General features: G+C 41.8%; 1 protein-coding gene across 3 annotated transcripts in view; it reads left to right on the plus strand.

The window, feature by feature from the left end:
• The window catches only part of RASGRP3 (RAS guanyl releasing protein 3), a 128,956-nt gene that overhangs the window by 43,732 nt on the left and 65,411 nt on the right, over positions 1 to 19,813 (plus strand). The window contains exon 1 of one of the 3 annotated variants that reach the window (XM_064363994.1): positions 925 to 1,212. The exons of 1 other annotated variant lie outside the window; for it this stretch is intronic. The gene's annotated coding sequence lies outside the window, so the exon portion shown is untranslated. Of the gene's footprint in view, positions 1 to 924; positions 1,213 to 19,813 lie in introns of those variants that run through there. One more of the 3 variants, XM_064363991.1, reaches the window with a different exon arrangement.

Below are 19,813 nucleotides of genomic sequence, written 5' to 3' on the forward strand. Positions count from 1 at the left end.
AATCCCCTGGGGGACTTCAACCATCTTTTTTAGGTGTTCATTTTGCCAAATAGGCTGCCTCTGAGTCATATCTCTACCTGAAGGGCTGGCTCAGACACTGATTTGGGGAAGCGTCACCCTGACTATACCAAGAAGTCAGACACCTAAGGTCGGACACTATGCAAAGTCAGATAACTCCAAGGGCTTTCCTGGGAAAGGAGGATGAAAAGGGAAGGGTGGGAACACCAGCTCGGGGGAGACATCTGAATCCAACAAAACGTCAGGGATGGTTTGCCACGTTCGTGAGCCGGACAGAAAACGGCAGTTTGGTCCAAGTTCCCAGCACACCAAAGGGGGCAGCAGCGCGCGTCTGTAAAGTGTGTTGTAAACTTGGTGATAATTTCTGTTTGCACTCACACTCGCTGATAATCTCAACTGCTTGACGCAATCCAACAGATAGCCATGCGGAAGTTCGGTCTTAAACTAGCTGAAATCACTTCCACGAGCTCTTTAGATAAAGCTGCCTTTGATAGTCTTCATTAACCCCTCCCATATTTGCCCCTCAGCCTCCCCTGGCTCAGGAGCCCCGGACTTGGAATTCTAACCTAAGCATTCTCTGATGGTGAGAGTCTGCCTGCCCCAGTCCCAGTCACTTAGTCAGGCTTGCGGCTCATCTAACAAACTGGAGCCTGGGATTCCGAGAAAACGAAACCAAGCAGTTGTTGTGCTCCGGGGTCACCTGGAACACAGAACAACTTCCACCTGCTGTCTGAGTTCCCGATCCTTTCTCTTGCTCTTCTAGAAGGATCAGTTTTCCCCAGTGAAAACTTGAGTGAGATGAGAGAGCGTGGAGCCCGCCGGTCTCCCCAACTCCCCTGCACACACACACGTTTAACTTTCCACTTGTAGTGACCTGCCCTCCAGTGTGACTTATCAGCTGTTTGGCTTTTGTCACTGAAGGAAAACAAATTGTGGAATGTCCTGCTCTGCAGGCTCATGAGATGGCTGAGCCAACTCAGGGGTTATGAGGCAGTTTGTGAGTGAGGAGAAGAATGATCTTCAGTTTCTGACCTCCTGGCACGGTGGCAGGCGGTATTTATCAGGAGGTGCATGTGACTGGTTAAGACTCAGAGCCCCAGCCTGAAGGAAACAGCTGCTCTCGGCGTGCTCCGGCACTTGGCAGCTGGACAGGCAGAGTGCTGATGTGAAAAATACCGCGACAAAACCACCCCAGTAAGTAACTGGAGAACTTTCCTCTCTCTTTCATTCTCTCTCCGTGTGTGTGTGTGTGTGTATTGCAAGCCACCAACAACTTTTGATTTTGATTTTGGTTTCTCTCTGGCATGATAGGAGATATTTTATTTGTACCTGTTAGCAGCCATTGGTGTTTTTACAGCCCTTTTTTTAGAACCTGTTATTTTCGGCAATGGTGTCATAACTTTGAGGATGAACGGGGCATATGGGTTCATTCCTGTCTAGGAAACAGCGAGTTTGTTTCCCAGTGTTAAAGATTTTTCTGGTCCATGGTGTTTAGATTCAAAGCCAAGAGTCAGGTTATGAAGTAGAGCCTTCATTGAAGTGAGTTGATGACTAGATTTGATTTTAATCTGTTTCTACCACTGAAACCTGAAAACATAGTTGTTTAAAATGACTTGTGAATTTATTGTATGGTTGACTTGACTTTTCCTATTCAATTTTTGAGAATATCTCATTTAACTATGTAGAACTGTCTGCAATATAGAAAATTTGACAAAATAACACATTAGGAATTATATTTAGATTTCTTGCCTGCTTTCCAACTAATTGAAAGCTGTATTTTGTAGCTACTTTCCTGTGCCCCCCGACCCCCCGCCACCCCAAACAAGCTAATTCACCTTCATTACTTTAAAATGTTCAGCTGCTCCTGGTCTTCCTTGTTTTAGTGTTTTCATGATGCTCGGGCTGTTTCTTCCTTGTTTATGACCTGGCTGGGGAAAGCATTGCCTGCAGCTGATGATTAACTCTGGGAGGACCGGCCCTTCCTCAGGCTCATTCAGCAGTAATGGTGCTTGCTCTTGGGAGAGCAGCAAACCAAGCACCATGGTTGTTCAGTGACTTTTGTCCTTCCTTGGTAGTCACCAGACAGAATGCTTCAGAGGATAGGCAAAAGGGGAAAAGAGAGAGGGCAGAGCTTTGAACTGATGACGTAAACCTCTGAAAGCGACAGGTCTTTGAATCAGAGGCTGCAGGGAAATATCAAACAGGTTTCTGTTTCTGGAGGTTACATGGACCTCAAGGAGGGTGAGCAGAGAGGGGCTGTTTTTATTTGACGTTTTACCAAATCATTGTTTTGCTTCTGATAAGCCTGACAACCCTGGAGTGGGCTTAATTCCTCGTGTGACAAATGGATTGTCCTACAGGCTCAAGTTAGACAATTTCTTTCACCCTCTGCCACCTACCATGAGGGAACACTGTTCTCTTTCCACCTTCACCACCCCCTGTTGTTTGTGGAGAATGGATTAAAAATGACCCGGGGCACACTACTTCTGCGGTCAAGTTTCCCTCAACACAGCGGGTCTTGAGTACTGCAGCAACCCATGTTGTCTGATGGAAGCAGCTTCCGATGCCCTGTCTAAACAAATGGCTAGTTTAACATTGAGAAGTTCTCCACCTTCTTTTCCTTGAAATGTAGAAGAATCCACAAAACCTAGAGTGACCAATGAGGAAAAATAGTCCCATTTCTCTGTTCCTCGTTATGGCATTTGTGTGAGTGAGGTTCTTGGGTCAGGCCATGGCCATGTGGTCTGTGACTTCCCTGTCTGACTGCTGGAAGCTGGCGGTCCTCCTGGGTCATTCTTTAGGGCATTGGTTTCTGGTATAGTTTCAGTTTTTCCATAGGTTGGTAGTGGAAAAGAACTCTCTGGTGAAATTTTGTCTCTGGAATCGTCGAGCCTCCCATAACAGAAGGGAATGTCTAAATGGGAGTCAGTGATTCTTTGAATTATCCAACTGCTGTATTTTTTGAAAGCCAATAGACTATTTCAAAAAACCCATGATACCCTGACTTTTCAAAATATTAATAGCAAAATAATAAAAAGTAATTATTTTACTTGCAGATAGTACATCCACTGAGTCAAAAACTTTTTGACCTGGATAGGAATGATAGAAGGTGCAATTTAACTCTCATTTCAAAGATGAGGAAACTGTAGCAAATTTATCAGAGTCGCAGTGCAGAGCCAAAAGAGAGAGCTCAAGGCTTCTAACTATTCCCATCATAATTTTCACGCTAACAGTCCCTTACATTTATTGTGCACTTACTATGCCAAATGATGTGCTAAGCCAGTGTGTTTATTTTCAGTCTCCTCACAATAACTCTGTATTAAATGTTATTATTCCAGTTTTATAGATAGGAAACTGAGGTTCAGAAACCCTTTAGTCACTTGACCATACAGACAGGAGGGACACTTAGATCTGACTTTAGAACCTGTACATATTAAAAAATAAAAGGGGAATCCCACCCATTTAAATCTAAAAACTCACGACATGCAAATGAGAGTATTTCCAGCACAATATGATTATACACACAATGTGTGTTATGGCCTTTTTGAGCTCTCCGTTACAGGAAGGGCTGGGTTTCCCCCTGTGACAATCCAAGCCCAGGCTCTACAGGATCACTGGCTGGTGGCGTGTTTTTCTCTTTGAAAATAGTTCAGTGATGGTCTTCATGTTGGTAAGAACAGCAACTGGAACTTTGTTATTAACCTCCAGCACATGGCTCCCACGCCCCTTCTGGCCTTTCCCTCCATTTTTCCTGTCACTCCTTTCCTTTGGAGGACAGCCACTCCACCCATGCCCCACCCCAAATAGCTGGCTTAGTGTTGATAAAGCTATTATCAGACCCGTTTCCCGTGGCTCAGCCTGGAAGGCTGGTTGTCTGAGTAGGTTGTTGATGAATAGAAACCATGCACTCTGCCACTGTGCTCCATTTAGTTGAGCTGTGGCTGTAGGGGGTGGGTCACAGGGCAGGGGACTAGCTGGCAGTGGAGAGGGAGGAGAGGTGTGCTTTTCTCTGCTGCCCACACCTGCCATTCGCCCTTAGTCACACTTCTCTGCACACCACTTGCATATCTAAAACACTGGCAGTCTCATCAGTGGGCCATGAACCTGTGGATTTTCTGGGTCATCAGGCACACAGAACCCTTACAGAAACCTGCCTCCTGAATCCTTTTAAGAATGTCATTTAGCTGTCCACGTTCCTCCACTTTAGGTTAAGTTTCAAAATCTGGGTTGGAGATAAGGAGAAAGAGCACCAGGTAGTACATAATCAGCAAGGGGACCTTTGATTAATCAGGAAGAAAATTAAGCACTTACGTATGTGTAGATATCTCTGAGAAAGTTATCAATGTTTCTGCAAGGTCGTGCTGACAAGATTACACATTTTGAAGATCAAGCTATTTATAGCATGAAAAAAGAATTTTTAAACTTTAAGCCCACCTGCCTGCTGCCTCTAAAGCTAAGCCCAACTGAATAGTAGTAAGTGATGTGGTTTGCTAGACCACAACCACTGGGAATTGCCTCCAGTTCTTGCTAGGAATTGCTCATTTCCGTAGAAATTGGCATTGTACAGAGGGTGTTATATGGGGACACGTGAAGTGGACTCAGAATCATGACAGAGTCCACAAGTCATACTCCAGAGCTGGTTTGAAAGAAAATAAAATGCTTGATTGGTTCTGGGGGCATCTTTTACAATAAGGAAACAAATTCTGGGATACAATACCTATTTTGTTTCTTTGTTTTTGCCCGATTGTTTGTTTCAAAGACGTCTGCTTCCAAAAAGTTACCTTTACTTGGCTCCTCCTTTCCCTTGGTATTAATGGGTTACAGCCCCTGGAGTTAACAGCTTCAGTGTCATGTCCCTACTGCTCTATGAGATTTGGAGGCTTTGGGGTTTTTGCTGTTTCAAGTGATTATTATAGCTTCAGCGTCTGTGGTGTGTAGAGTCACTGTGCTTCGATCTTTGAGTGCATCTTTGGTATTGAGAAGACAAACCCCTGCATTTATATATGCTGGCATAAAGCACTTGCTTGCCTTTGCCACAATCCCATGAAAGAGGGAGGATACCATCACTGTTGTTTTCAAAGAGGAAACAGAGGGCGAGGGAAAATGAGTGACTTGTTTATGGCCATGGGAAAAGTAACTATCAGAGCTCAGTTATGTCTCCTGTCTACTGACTCCAAGTGCCGGGCTTTTTCTATTATTTGTGCTATCTTTCAGAGAAAGATCAATTTCAACTATTTCATGACAATGCACTTACATAATCTATGGAATTATCGTTGGTGATAAAAAGTTGTATAATTTGTATTCTCTTTTGATCGGCAAAGAGTGAACAGATAACTCTTTTGTGACATGCCACTCATGGTATTTCCAAAGCCTGTGGATGTCTGACTTTGGAAACAGGGTCAGCTTAGTCTGCAGACACAGTATTTACTTAGGGTAATTTTTTTTTTTTTTTTTTTTGTTACCCAGGCTGGAGTGCGGTGGCGTGATCTTGGCTCACTGCAACCTCTGCCTCCCAGGTTCAAGCAATTCTCTTGCCTCAGCCTGCTAAGTAGCTGGGACTACATGCACGTGCCACCACGCTCAGCTAATTTTTGTAATTTTAGCAGAGATGAAGTTTCACTATGTTGGCTAGGCTGGTCTTGAACTCCTGACCTCAGGTGATCTACACGCCTCAGATTCCCAAAGTGCTGGGATTATAGATGTGAGCCACTGCACCTAGCCATCTTAGGGTAATATTTTTAAAGAAACTTAAGTGATCACTTTTCTCCCTTGAAGGACTCATGTGGTCAAGTTGGGGTTATACCAACATGGCATGATGTAACATTCAGCTTTTAGAGACCATGTGGTTGTTTCCTGAGATATGAAAACTGCAGTCTGCTCTTCAGCCTGCATACTCCTTGCCCAACAAAACCATCGGAATTCTTGAAAGTTCTGCCTGGGTACAGCACCTGTATTCCTATGGTGGTATAGTACACTCTGGCCACCATGAATCGTGCCCACTGTGATCATTTCCCTCTGCACAATTATCTGCCCATAACTGAGAGAGTCTTAACTTGCTAGAATAATGGAGACTTCAGTATCTGTCAATTTCCCCATGTGGCAATTCAGTTCATTGTATGACAGCATCATCAGAGTGTTGTCAAGGTCATAAAAATGGCAGTGCATGTTGCCTGATGGTTTTACAGTGCATATTGTAATGGCCAGGGCTTAGAGGTAGGGGAAAAACATGTGAACAGCTTTGTGACAAGAGTTGCTATTATAGTGTTTCTTTCTAAAGCAACCTGAGTATGAATGTGAAAGGTAGCCTTCTTTGAATTAAAAAAATCCTGAAAAACATTTAATTTCTGAGCTGACTCAAAGAGCATTTTTCTTTAGTGATGACTGTAATCATCAGAACTTTCTTCACTTTTCAAGAGGACAGAGGGGAAATATGATTTAGAAAAAAAGAAATAGTAAGTTAAAAATATACCTTCCTGGATTATAGTCTGTAGAATTTGGGGTAATAGAAAGCTTAATGCCCCTATTGTAAGTGGAGATTTGACTCAATGTATAAATGATTTCTGTGACTGCAGATATCCTACCTTTTAAGTTTCTATTTGGATAGATTGGTAATTTTATTTTCTGAAGTCTCTATTTGCCAAATGCTGCCCTATCTTTACACTTAACTTAGTGTTGGTTTAGGTGGATTGATCTTTACCCCACAATAGGTTCTAAGCCCCTTGCGAAGATCATTATGCCACTGATTTGCTAAAGTATTGTAAGTGTTCTTAGAGTTTCAGCTCTGAGCGTGTTCCAGGTGCAACTTTGACAGAGAACTAGTAATGTGGGAAAAATAATATGGAAAAAAATCAATTCATATCTAATCCCAGAAGCATGTTTTACTTACTGTTTTTTTTCTTTTTTTTTTTTTTTTGAGATGGATTCTCACTCCGTCACCCAGGCCGGAGTGGTGTGGTGCAATCTCGCTCACTGCAGCCTCCATCTCCCGGGTTCAAGTGATTCTCCTGCCTCAGCCTCCTGAGTAGCTGTGACTATAGGCATTCGACACCACGCCCAGCTAATTTTTGTATTTTTAGTAGAGACGGGGTTTCGCCATGTTGGCCAGGCTGGTCTTGAACTCTTGACCTCAAGTGATCCACCCACCTTGGCCTCCCAAAGTGCTGGAATTACAGGCGCGAACCACTACGCCCCACCTAGTCACTACTTTTCTATTGCTTAGTTGTCTCAAAAATCACAGACAAGCCTGGGCGCGGTGGCTCATGCCTGCAATCCCACCCAGCACTTTTAGAGGCCGAGGTGGGCAGATCATGAGGTCAGGAGGTCGAGACCAGCCTGGCCAACATGGCGAAAACTTGTCTCTACTAAAAATACAAAAATTAGCTGGGTGTGGTGGCATGCGCCTGTAATCCCAGCTTCTTGGGAGGCTGAGGCAGGAGAATCGCTTGAACCCAGGAGGTGGAGGCTGCAGTGAGCTGAGATTGTGTCATTGCACTCCAGCCTGGGTGACAAGAGCAAGACTTTGTGATTTTTTTTTTTTTGAGACAAACAAGTAACTGATTTGAGTGTGTGTATGTGGTTTTAATTGTTTGTCCTTTTCCCATCTGGGGTGTTTGTACTATGGTAGAGACCTTAATAATTAAGAAATTGACCAAAAGGAGGGGTGACAAGCTACAGAATAACTCAGGCAAAGAGGTGATCAATCTGTGATGGAACCAGACTCCATTAAAAAAAAATTCAAATTTGGCTGAACCAAGTTTCCTTGGAGTCTTTTCCATAAACTAACATTGGGAAGGTACCAGGAGGATTCTTTCCTAGGAATTGGCACACATGGGTTGGTTTTACAGAACTCCCTAGACCTAGAATGAAAGGAGTGAAGAAGAAATATCCTTTTCTGACCACACTTTAACAACTTGCTTGTGACTATCAGGGATGAATCTCTCTTCAAGTCTCGAGTTAATACAGATTTCTGGAGCTCATAAACTACTCAAGAATTTTAAACAGTTTTAAATTGAAGAATTGGGTAAAATCTCCATATTTGGTTCTGGAAAACTCATGAGTTTTATTTGACTGAACTTTGGACTCTGCTCAGCTTTCAGTTCTGTTTTTTAAAAGTAGAAAGTATTCCACTTATGCATGGAATGCTTGCCATTCAAAATCATATGAGTTGACAGGGTGTTTTAGAGATCATTATTTTTTTATGGCAAGGACAGTGCCCAGTTCGAATGGTGGAGCTGGAGAGATTTCTCTGTAATCCATTTCTCTCCCCAGTCACTCTTGATTCTGAATCTGCCTCTTTCTACTTTCCTTCTCTTGTGTCTGCTATTGAGAGAGGAAATAACATAACATTTATTTTCACATCACTCAGAGGTAGACATCATTAGCACTCTTGCAGAAAAGAAAAATAAATTTTAGAGAAGTCATATACCTCGTAGAAGGTCACAAGCCAGTAAGAGTCTAGTCCTAGTCTGCCTGGAAACAAAGTAGGTGCCTTTTTCATCCAATCACACTGTCTCTCACTATGTCTATGTTAAAACTGATGATGCCCTCTTGAAAAGGGAAGCATTCTGTGGAGTTGGGATTCTGCTGTCCTTGTCATGCAATTGACATTATGTTATGTCATGCTTAATACATACTCATTTCTATTAAAAGGATACTGCAGGACAAAGAAATATCCTAGGACTCTGCGGATTTGTGGTTGTACCCTGCAGTCTCTCTTTAGCTTCTGCCCAGAACACATTCAGTTTTTATTATTGAGGTGTTCTCTCAACTGTGCTGCTCTGAGTCTTTGGCAGGGTGCTCCTGCAGAGCTAAGCCTTTGGCAACGCTCAAAAATCATTATACTATCTCAGATGGTGACAGGTATGAAAAAGATCATGACTGTTGGACTAGCTGATTAACTAGCAGTGACAGTTTGCTTTAAAATATATTTGGTTTTTATAAGAAGTGACATAATATTGGCACCAGGAGGGACAATCATATTCATTCCCATAAAATGTTTCTTAGGGCCATGATTACAGATAGATAAAAGGGCCAAGCAGAACTTGAAGCAGAACCAGTGTAAAATATCTCATGCTATTTTAATTCTTTATGTTTTTAGAAGAAATACTGTTTTCAACCTCTCTTTGGAAGTTGCAGGAACTTTGGTTGACTTAAGCCAGTGATGGTGGATTTATTATGTAAGAATTGAAGGTTTGTCTTTTTCAGCTACAAAGATGACGGAGACATGTGTCATGCATAAAATTCTGCAACTATTTGGAATACCATCACATATCTAACTTGTAGATGAGAGGCTAACATATTTGGAAAATTGTTTTGAGCTTCAGTCGCCAGTTTTAAAAATTTTCCTCAACCAAAACTTCAGGAAGTACAGTCTAGTAGGAGCCAGGATTTACATTTAGGTAACAAAAGTCAAGGGACAAAATTCAGAATATATTTTCATACAAGAGGATTCACTTGGTATTTCTTTTCTTTTCTTTTTTTTTTTTTTTTTTGAGCGTCTCACTGCATTACCCAGTCTGGGGTGTAGTGGCGCAATCTCGGCTTACTGCAACCTCTACCTCCTAGTTCAAGCAATTCTCCTGCCTCAGCCTCCTGAGTAGCTGGGATTATAGGCACTCCAATTCTCCTGCCTCAGCCTCCTGAGTAGCTAGGATTATAGGCACCCACCACCACGCCCAGCTAAGTTTTGTATTTTTTTTTTTTCGGTAGAGACAGGATTTCACCAGGTTGGCCAGGGTGGTCTTGAACTCCTGCCCACAAATGATCTGCCCGCTTTGGCCTCCCAAAGTGTTGGGATTATAGGTGTGAGCCACTGCGCCCTGCCTCACTTGGTGTTTCTAAACATATGCTTTTGTGCTGTGTATTGCACAAACATGAAGAATATGGAATTTATCCCATAGGATTTTACTGTTTAACAGATCAATATTTTTAAAAGGTTACAATAATCATCTTATAATACATAAATGCGTATTTCGTAAAAGAGGATGTTCCCAAAATGTTCTGTGGGAATTCAGAGAAAGGAGATAGCTAACTGTATTGGGATGAGTCAGGAAAGATTCCCTAGGGTTGGTCACATTTAAGCTGGATATAAAAGGATACAAAGTCATTGTTCAAGAAGAAAAAGGGTATATTTGAAAGAGTACATTCTAGGAATAACATGTAACTTGATAGAGCTGAATCATGGGGTACATATTGGAGGAGGGAGGGGAGAAAAGGAGCAAAGATAAGATGGTTCCAGGAGGTTAACAGTAGTGTTTACCCTTCTGAAACATGTAAGTATTTTTGAGAACTGTTTAGAGTTAAAAGAATCCTTTTTGTAATGGAAAATTTCAACCATATACAAAATAGACAAAGTAGTATAATGAACCCCCATTTATTATCTAACTATAACAATTTTCAATTCATGGTCACTTATTTAATTTATATCCCTACCCATGTTATCCTCTTCCCATATTATCTTGGAAGTAAACCCCAGATATTTCATCATTCCATCTGTAAATACTTTAGTATGTGTTTCTAAAACATAAGTTCTCCTAAAAAGTTCACAATGTTGGCAGGGCGCAGTGGCTCATGCCTGTAATCCCAGCACTTTGGGAGGCCAAGGTGGGCAGATCACAGGAGATCAAAACCATCCTGGCCAATGTGGTGAAGCCCCGTCTCTACTAAGAATACAAAAATTAGCTGAGCGTGGTGATGCATGCCTGTAGTCCCAGCTAATCGTGAGGCAGAGGCAAGAGAATCACTTGAACCCAGGAGGCAGAGGTTGCAGTGAGCCAAGATCATGCCACTGCACTCCAGCCTGGGCAACAGAGCAAGACTCCATCTCAAAAGGACGACATGAATACATTTGCATTCTGGGAAAAAAAAATCTCTGAAGGCAATGAGGAGGAGGACAGATTAGAGAGAGAAAAATATTGAAGACCAAAAGAAGACTCCAAAGATAGGTTTGAATCAAGGCAATGATAATAGAGAGGATGTAAAAACTTTCAAAATATTTAAAAGGTAAAGTTGATTGTTCTTGAGATTAATTGTATATGATATGTAGGAAAGGAGGGAGTTAAAGAAATTTTGGATGTTTCAATTTGAATAATCAGTGTATGAGTATGCCATTAGCCTATATAAGGTAGGGATTCCTTAAAAAGCAGTTAGCCTGGTTCAGCATTATACAGAGACTATAGGAAACAAATAAAAAAATAACTTCCTATTACCCTTAAACAAAACTTTGAGATTTTCACCTGTAGTCCCAGCTACTCAGAAGGCTGAGGCAGGAGGATTGCTGGAGCCCAGAAGTTTGTATATGTGCTGCCGAAGCAAGCACAGAGCCCAGAAGTTTGGAGTCAGTTTGGGCAACATAGTGAGATCCCATCTCAGGAAAACAACAACAAAACTTTGAGACTTGGAGCATTTGGAATAATTCTGATTGTCCCACCTTAAGAAATCCATTAACGCCCGCCATGGTGCTTCATGCTTGTAATTCTAGCACTTTGAGAGGCTGAAGCAAGAGGATCACATGAACTCGGGAATTCAGGACCAGCCTGGGCAACATAGGGAGACCCTGTTTATTAGGCTGTTCTTGTATTGCTATAAAGAAATACCTGAGACTGGGTAATTTGTAAGAAAAGAGGTTTTATTGGCACACAGTTCTGCAGGCTGCACAGGAAGCATAGCAGCATCTGCTTCTGAGGAGGCATCTGGAAGCTTACAATCATGGCAGAAGGCCAAGTGGGAGCTTGCACATCCAACACATGGCAAAAGCAGGAGCAACAGAGAGAGGTGGGAGGAGCCACATACTTTTAAATGACCAGATCTTGTGACAACTACTATTGTGAGAACAGTGCCAAAGGGATGCATAAGAAATCCATCTCATGATCCAATCACCTCCTACCAAGCTCTACCTCCAACACTGAGGATGACAATTCAACAGGAGATTTGGGTGGGAACACAGATCCAAGCCATATCACGTGCCTCTACAAAAATTAGAATATTAGTCATGGTGGTGCATGCACGCCTGCAGTCCTGACTACTCAGGAGGCTGAGGTGGGAGGATCGCTTGAGCCCAGGAGGCAGAGGTTGCAGTGAGCCAAGATCACACTGCACTGCACTCGAACCTGGGCAACAGAGTGAGACTCTGCCTCAAAAAAAAAAAGGAAAAAGAAAGAAAAGAAGGAAGGAAATCCATTAACAAAACTTTGGAAACATACAGAGAATAGCATCTAAAATGTTCAAAGGGACAGGTGAGCCACTTAGACTGAAAACTGAGACTTTTTTTAGTTTATATGATTAATAGTTATACAGCCATAAGGCCAATGAACATGACTTGTTCACCAAATCCCAAACCACTAGATGTTTGAAAGAGATAAATTAAGAATAATGTGAGGAATTTCCATCCCCCATTTTATAATGACAATGTTCAAACCAAAAATTTGAAAGAGTTTTACAGTTAATACCCATATCCCACCAATTCAATTCAACAGTTAAAAATGTACTACATATGCTTTTTAACACATCTATCCATTTATCTGTCCGTTGGTTTATCTTATTTTTTCTTTTTCAAAATCCATTGTAATACCAAGCATGGTGGCCCACACCTGTAATCCCAGTGCTTTGGGAGGCCAAGGTGGGAGGATATTTTGAGGCAAGGAGTTTGAGACCAGCCTGGACAATATAGCAAAACCCCATCTCTGCAAAAAAAAAAAAAAAAAAAAAAAAAAAAAACCTAGAGTGGTGGTGTGTGCCTGTAGTCTCAGCTACTGGGAAGCTGAGGCCGGAAGATCACCTGAGCCCAGGAGTTCAAGGTTACAGTGAGCTATGATCACAACACTGCACTCCAGCCTGGGTGACACAGCAAGACCCTATCTCTAAAATTAAAAAAAAAAAAATTAGTTGCAGACAGCAGTACACTTCATTTGTAAACATTTTATCATGTCTATTACCAACTAGAGTTCAATATTCGTTCTTGCAGAATTAATATTTTACACAAGAGAGATTAAACTTATACATTTATTTTCTCAAAGGGAAAGGCTGTGATTCAAGAAGGATTAACACAATTGATGGCTGATTCTTACTCGATTATTTATGAAAGCAAAAAACTGAGAACCTTTTGATTCTCAAAAGTTGTTGCCATCCAGAGCAGCCACAGCCTACTACAGAATAGCCTTTGAGGAACTATCAAGTATTGTCCTGGCAGAACCACGTTCCTCTCAGTGAATGTTAATTGAATTTGAATATAAAGAAACTGACACCTAGAAATGTAACCTTTTTGCCAGTAACTGACAGAGCTGGTTCTAGAACAAATTACATCTAATAGTTTCTCATTGAGCATCACTCCTTACCCCTAACAACTCTGAATAGTAATAATGTAACACAGAAGATGACTTACTACTAAAAAGGTAAAGCCTTCTACATCAAGTCATTATGAGGTCGCTTAAGATTCAATGGGACTGGGTAGCTGGGCAGTAGGAAGAGACGTAAAATGCTCTCACACACACACACAAAAAGAACTCTTTATACACAATGGAAAAAAAAATGCCTGTGTTCATATTTACCCTCTGACTTCCTCCAGAAGAGGATTAAAGCAGCTTATGACAAAAAGCAAAAATAAAACTGAAAATGATTAATACAGGAATAAAACAAAGGCCAAAATCCGCCAGTTAGTCAGGTGAGGAATAAGTTTGGACCTAGAAACCTTTAAAATGTTCTCCATTATGTCAAATTCTGACATGTTAAATCTTGCAAGTTGAGATGATGTCTAAAAGACATGTTCATTCAACTGTGTTTTTGTTGATGAAGATATCGAGTATTCATTTGGAAACTGAAAAACTCGGTCAAATAGCCAGGCATTTACCTACACAAGAAACTGACATTCTGATACTAGAAAAGATTTTAGGGGTTTGATTGCTTGTTTTGGTTTCCATTTTGATGTTATGGCATCAGTCTGTATCAGTGGTTCTCAACTGAGAATAATTTTGCCTTCCAAAAGACATTTAGCAATGTCGGGGGATGTTTTTGGTAGGCTCACTGGGAGTGGTGTATTACTGGCATCTAGTGGGTAGAGACCAAGGATGCTGCTAAACATCCTAAAATGCTCACAGCAGCCCTGCATAACAATGAATTATCCAACCAAAAATGTCCATAGTACCAACATTGAGAAATTCTGATCTTTGTGAAACAATTAAAAATCTCACTCTAACATACCTTCAAAGACACTTTAGGTGAGTTACATGCAACATTTTTGCTTGTCTGCTGCTAAGCGGTAAGTGGCGATGGCTTAATACACTTGCAGAAATACTGCTGCTTCGGCATCAGAGTGGAAATGAGACGTCAAACTGCCAGTCCTTCAGAATGCAAAGCCAAGTGGGGTAGTTCACAACACAGGCTGACAGGACTCTTTGGTGTCCAAAAGATCAAATGTTGGCAGCCAAGGATACTGATACTTAGTCAGCAGGAAAATATTCAAAGCAATGAGGGATACGTCATTGTTGCTGGGGTTTTCTTCGTGTGTGTTTTGGTTTTTTTCCAAGGTCTAGCTCTATTGCCCAGGCTGGAGTGCAGTGGTGCAATCTCTGCTTACTGCAACCTCCGTCTCCCAAGTAGCTGCGACTACAGGCAGGCTGTAGTCGCCTGCCCACCTGGCTAATTTTTGTATCTTTTGTAGAGAAGGGAATTTCACCATGTTGGCCAGACTAGTCTTGAACTCGTGAGCTCAAGTAGTCCTCCTGCCTCAGCCTCCCAAAGTGCTGGGATTACAGGTGTGAGCCACTGCTCCCAGCTGACACATTGTTGATTAGAACAGAACAAAGGATCTTTAGGTTGTAAGTTATGGGACAGTTGATCCTGGGACTTGAGGAGTTCATTTCTCTGCTTCTAGCTTTTTTCATCTTCAAAAACTCAGGAAAGAGAACTGAGGGCATCAGAGCAGGCTGATTTGATATACTCTTGCTGCCAATCTGATGACTGTATATCTCTGATATATGTTGATTCTTTTTCATGTTCCCCTTACTAATTATAACTATTATCCATATTCGTAACCACGTTCTTCTTCTTCCTTCTTTCATGTTACAACTGGAACCCATCTGCTTCCCTTTGGTTATCTTCTCTTCCTTCTGAGTTTTCAGCTTCCCCTACTAGATTATCCTCATCAGTGCCTATGTGTGCTTCAGTAACTCTCACCTTAAAAAATATCCTTTGCTTGCCACAAGCTCTGCCAATTTCTCTTCACTGCAATTCTAAATGAACTTGTTAAGCTCGTATTCTACACACGTTATCTTTGTTCCTTTACCGCTCATTTACTCTTGCGCTCACACCAACCTAGCGTCTGCCCACGGTTCCATGAAACTACCTTTGTCAAGGTCACCAGTGACCTCCTTGTGTTAAATTTTTATAAAGCAGATAGTTTCCCTTTCTTTTCTTATTTAACTTCTCAGTAGCATTCAACGTGATTGATGGCCTCAGCCTCCATTCTATTCCTGGCCTCATGGCACAGCATGCTTTTAAGTTTTCCTTCTTTCTCTCTGACAGTAGCTCCTCCAGATGCTTTGCTCCTCTTCCTCCTCTCTCTGACCTCTAGATGTAGGAAAGCCCATGGCTTAGAAGTGGGTCCTCTTGTTCTGCCTCTATATACTTTCTTCCTGAGTGATCTGAACCATTGCTCACCTGGTGATAAAATCCCAGATGTTTCCTTGGAGCTCCAATTTGTATACATAACTGCAACTCGAGATCTACATGTAGGAGTTTCTCACCTGGCCTGTTTAGTTCACTCCCGGATACCCAGACCCTGGCATAATGTCTGGAAAGTAGAGACATATTTGTTGAGTCAGTAAAGAACTATTTGGATACTGGGCCTAAAACAGACACATTTTTTTTCTGTGACAAGATAAGAGTTAGTTGCTTTTGCTGTCAGAGTTACACTTTTATTAGATTAAAAGATAACACTTAGGCCAGGCACGATGATTCATGCCTGTAATCCCAGCACTTTGGGAGGCCGAGGTGGGTGGATTGCTTGAGGCCAGGAGTTTGAGACCAGCCTGGCCAACGTGGGGAAACCTTGTCTCTAGTAAAAATACAAAAATTCGATGGGCATGGTGGTGCATGCCTATATTCCCAGCTATTTGGGAGGCTGAGACAGGAGAATCATTTGAACCTGGGAGGCAGAGGTTGCAGTGAGCTGAGATCGCTTTACTGCACTCAAGCCTGGGTGATAGAGCGAGACTCTGTCTCAAAAAAATAAAAAAACACTTAAGCATTATCCAGAAATAAAAAAAGAAACAAGATACTATTTAATAACTGCTTATTGGTTGATGGATAGATTGAGTAATCAATTGGAAATGTATTAATACATAATCTTTTTTTATTCTGATTTATTTAACATAGAAATAATGCTATTATTTGCCAAATCATTTTAAAAGACACAGATAGTAGTTTTGTAATATTCTGTGGAGAAAGACATTTACTACATACAAAATCGTACACAAGATGGTGTAGAGATTGCATGTATTAGCAATTTCCTTAGTCTGAGGACTGCATTGCACTTGTGCCTGAACTCTTGTGGTTTGTGAGCCAACAAAATATCAGTCCTCATTGTTATAAGTCTTATTTGAAAAGCTACCATTGGATAGTGTTTCTGTGATGTGGCTAGAATTATATAATTGTCTTCACAGCCTCGCAGCCATCTGCACTGAGAGGTGCCGGGTGAGGCTGGTGGACAGCACAGCACAGTAGCCCCTGGCTGAGGCCCAGGCTAGAGCGCAACAGACTTTCTGGCATCTGGCCAAAGTGCTGAAGGCTAACAGGTGAACAAAGTGGAGTAGGAAGCAGCTTCAAGGGCAGGAGTAAGGAGTAGCAGATCTAGACTTCGACAGGGTCATAGGTACTTCTGCAAAAGAGAAAGCCTTCTGTTTTCAGAGTTGAATGCTCAGTCTGAGGTTGCTCATGGAATCTTGGAAGGAGATTAAAATTTGAGTATCTTAAATTTTTGTGACTCCAAACAGCTGATGGTGAGAATCAGGAAGTGAAGTGACTTTTTTTCTCCCCTTTTGCATTGGGCAAGTCCATTTACTTTAAGGTCATAAAAAATGACATTGAGTGGTAGAATCTCAGATCGATTTCCCTTTGTCTTCTTCAGAAATCCTCTGGGGCAATTGGCCTTTGTGTGTTTGAGTAGAGGTCATGAAACTTTTATTACAGACCCCCTTCAAGCCCCCAAGGAAAGCTATGGGCCTTTACCCTAGAAAGAAGCCCATAGGCGCAAATACAGGAAATTCTGCATATGATTTCAGGGTTATATATATCTCCAATCCTTGGTTGATGGCCTAGCTGTGGACAGAATGTTGTACCCTCAACATTCATATGTTGAAGCTTTAACCCCCTAATGTGACTGTGTTTGGAAATAGAGCCTGTAAGGAGGTAATTACGGTTAAACAAGGTCAAAGAGTGGGGCTCTGATATCTGATAGGGCTGGTGTCCTTATAAGAGGAAGGGATACCAGACTTCTCTCTCTCTTCCATGTGTGAGAGAGAAGGTAGAAGAAAGAAGAAGGTGGTGTAACTCACCGTTTGCACTTAGGCAAATCACCACAGGAAGAAGGTGGCCATCTGCAAGCCAGAAAGAGCGTCCTCACCAGGGACTTAGCCTCCAGAGCTGTGAGAAATCAATTTCTGTTGTTTAAGCCATCCAGTCTATGGTGTTTTGTTATAGCAGCTTGGGCTAAGACAGGCCTCTTACCCTGGAAGCTGCTCTGGCCCGTAAGGTAGCTGTGCTCGTGCTGACTGTTCCATGGAGGGACCAGGATGAGGAGGGAAAGTTCTAGTGAACAAATGTTCTGGGGAGGTGTATGGGAGCCTTGGAGCACCGAAGCAGGTCAGCCAATTGTACCACACCTGGCTCGCTCTGCCCGGACTTCATGAGTCCTCAGAGACAGAGTGAAGTATGAAGGTCACCCAGAAGGATGATGTGCTGTCATGCTGAGTGTGTGCCTCTTCTTTAGGAGTTCATTTCACTGCGCAGGCTGTCTACCAGAAGCAAGGGGCCTCTTTGAATTTTCTTTCAAGCGTTTAATAAGAGGCATGTATCCTCCTAGACACAATCATCCCATTTTGTAAAGTAGAGAAGTATCTCCCCACAGTTAAGACTGGAGCCACCTGAGCCCTAAACAAACAACTGGCAATGTGGGAAGTATATTTTCCATACAAATCCACTTACCCCATCCTTTCCCCTTTTGAGAAAGCCGCCATTGTCTGATTGGGTAGAATTTGGGAATAAGGACAATAGGAGCTGCGGTATGCAGGCTAGCTAGTCTGATACCTGGGAGAGCAGGGGCAGAGTCCTTAGTGGTGCTGTCAGAGTGAATTTGGACTGGACAGAGGAGTGCTTGAAAGTCTTTTCTGGAAGAGTTAAAAACAGAAGCCAAGGTTTGAGTGGCTAAAAGTCACCAGCAAAATCTGGGATTCAACGTGACATGAGTAAATGAACAGTGTCAGTCCAAGTGTTCGAGCCAGGGAACCAATGGTTTGTGCCAAGACCCATTTAGAGTTCCCAGATTCCGCCTTCTCAACCTCACTTCCATCAACTCACCTTCACCCATCTCACAGACATCCAGACCTGGTTCAGATGTGCAGCACCCAACAGCCAGGGATTATAGCTTTTTATTGAAATCCCTGCTATCATTTTAGACCAGACTGCTGAAAAAAAATGTGTTGACAAGGAGAGATGACCAGATTGGAATAATCTTTACAAAATTAAAAAAAAAAAAATAGATTCCCTTGAAATCAGACCAGTGAGCAGAAATTCCATGACTGATGATAGCATATAGCTGCTTCATTTCTCCAAATCAAAATGGCCAAAGGGTGACTTCATGTCAGAAAACCTAGATATTTTTAAAGCAAGTGCATTAGTTCAAAATCAGCCTACTGCCTCATATACTTTTTATGTTCCAGAGACCCTGGTATGAGTCTGGATTCTATAGAAGCTCACTATGATGAAATATTTTCCTTTCTTCCACTAACTCACCATTTGCACTTAGGCAAACCACCTTATCATTTTGGCCTTGGGGCTCTCCTTTATAGAATGAGGTAGTTAAACCGGCAACTAAGTAAAACATCCCATTGAAAAGTGGAAATGTGTCACCTACTAGTACAACATCTTTCTCTCCTGGAGCTATAGTTTTCTCTGAGTAGACTAAAAACACTGTCAGAAGACATGAATGACCAAGCTGATGAAATCAGGTGCTTAGAGACCAAGGCTCACAGCCACACTGACCAGTTCATAACCCTTCCCTGGCTTCTGGTTTTTCTTTTTAGAGTAATAAACAACAACAAAAGTAGAATACCAGTTCAACTCATATAGTCACTAATTATATAAGTGACCCATTCTAAGGGCTAGAAATGATCCTAAAGGAGATTATCCTGAAGGGTCTACAGTGATAAATATCTATGATTTACTTGAGTCTGACATGGAAAAGCAAGCTGTGACTAGTTGTAATCAACAAATCCAAAACAACCTAGAGAGGAAGTGGGAGAGAGTGAAACTATATACTCGCTACAGTGTGTGGAATCTGAAAATGCCTCTACACATGCATAGGTACATTTTGTTTTTCAGGTAGCCCAGTGTACATTCTAGTTTCTCTAAATCTTTACAAAGTAAGGTATTGAGGGGGCATTGGCACCCAGTCCCATGCTCTTCAGAAATCATTAATGGCTACCTATTTTGTTGATTATGAGAATTTTTTTTATTAATATAAAGAATAAACCAGAAATCTGAGGAAACTCTAAAACTTGGAGGCGATCTAGACATTTAAATGATA

The sequence above is a fragment of the Aotus nancymaae genome, unplaced genomic scaffold (genome assembly GCF_030222135.1).
Source record: "Aotus nancymaae isolate 86718 unplaced genomic scaffold, 86718_ANA_hifiasm-v0.15.2.pri h1tg000057l, whole genome shotgun sequence".
NCBI lineage: Eukaryota > Metazoa > Chordata > Mammalia > Primates > Aotidae > Aotus > Aotus nancymaae.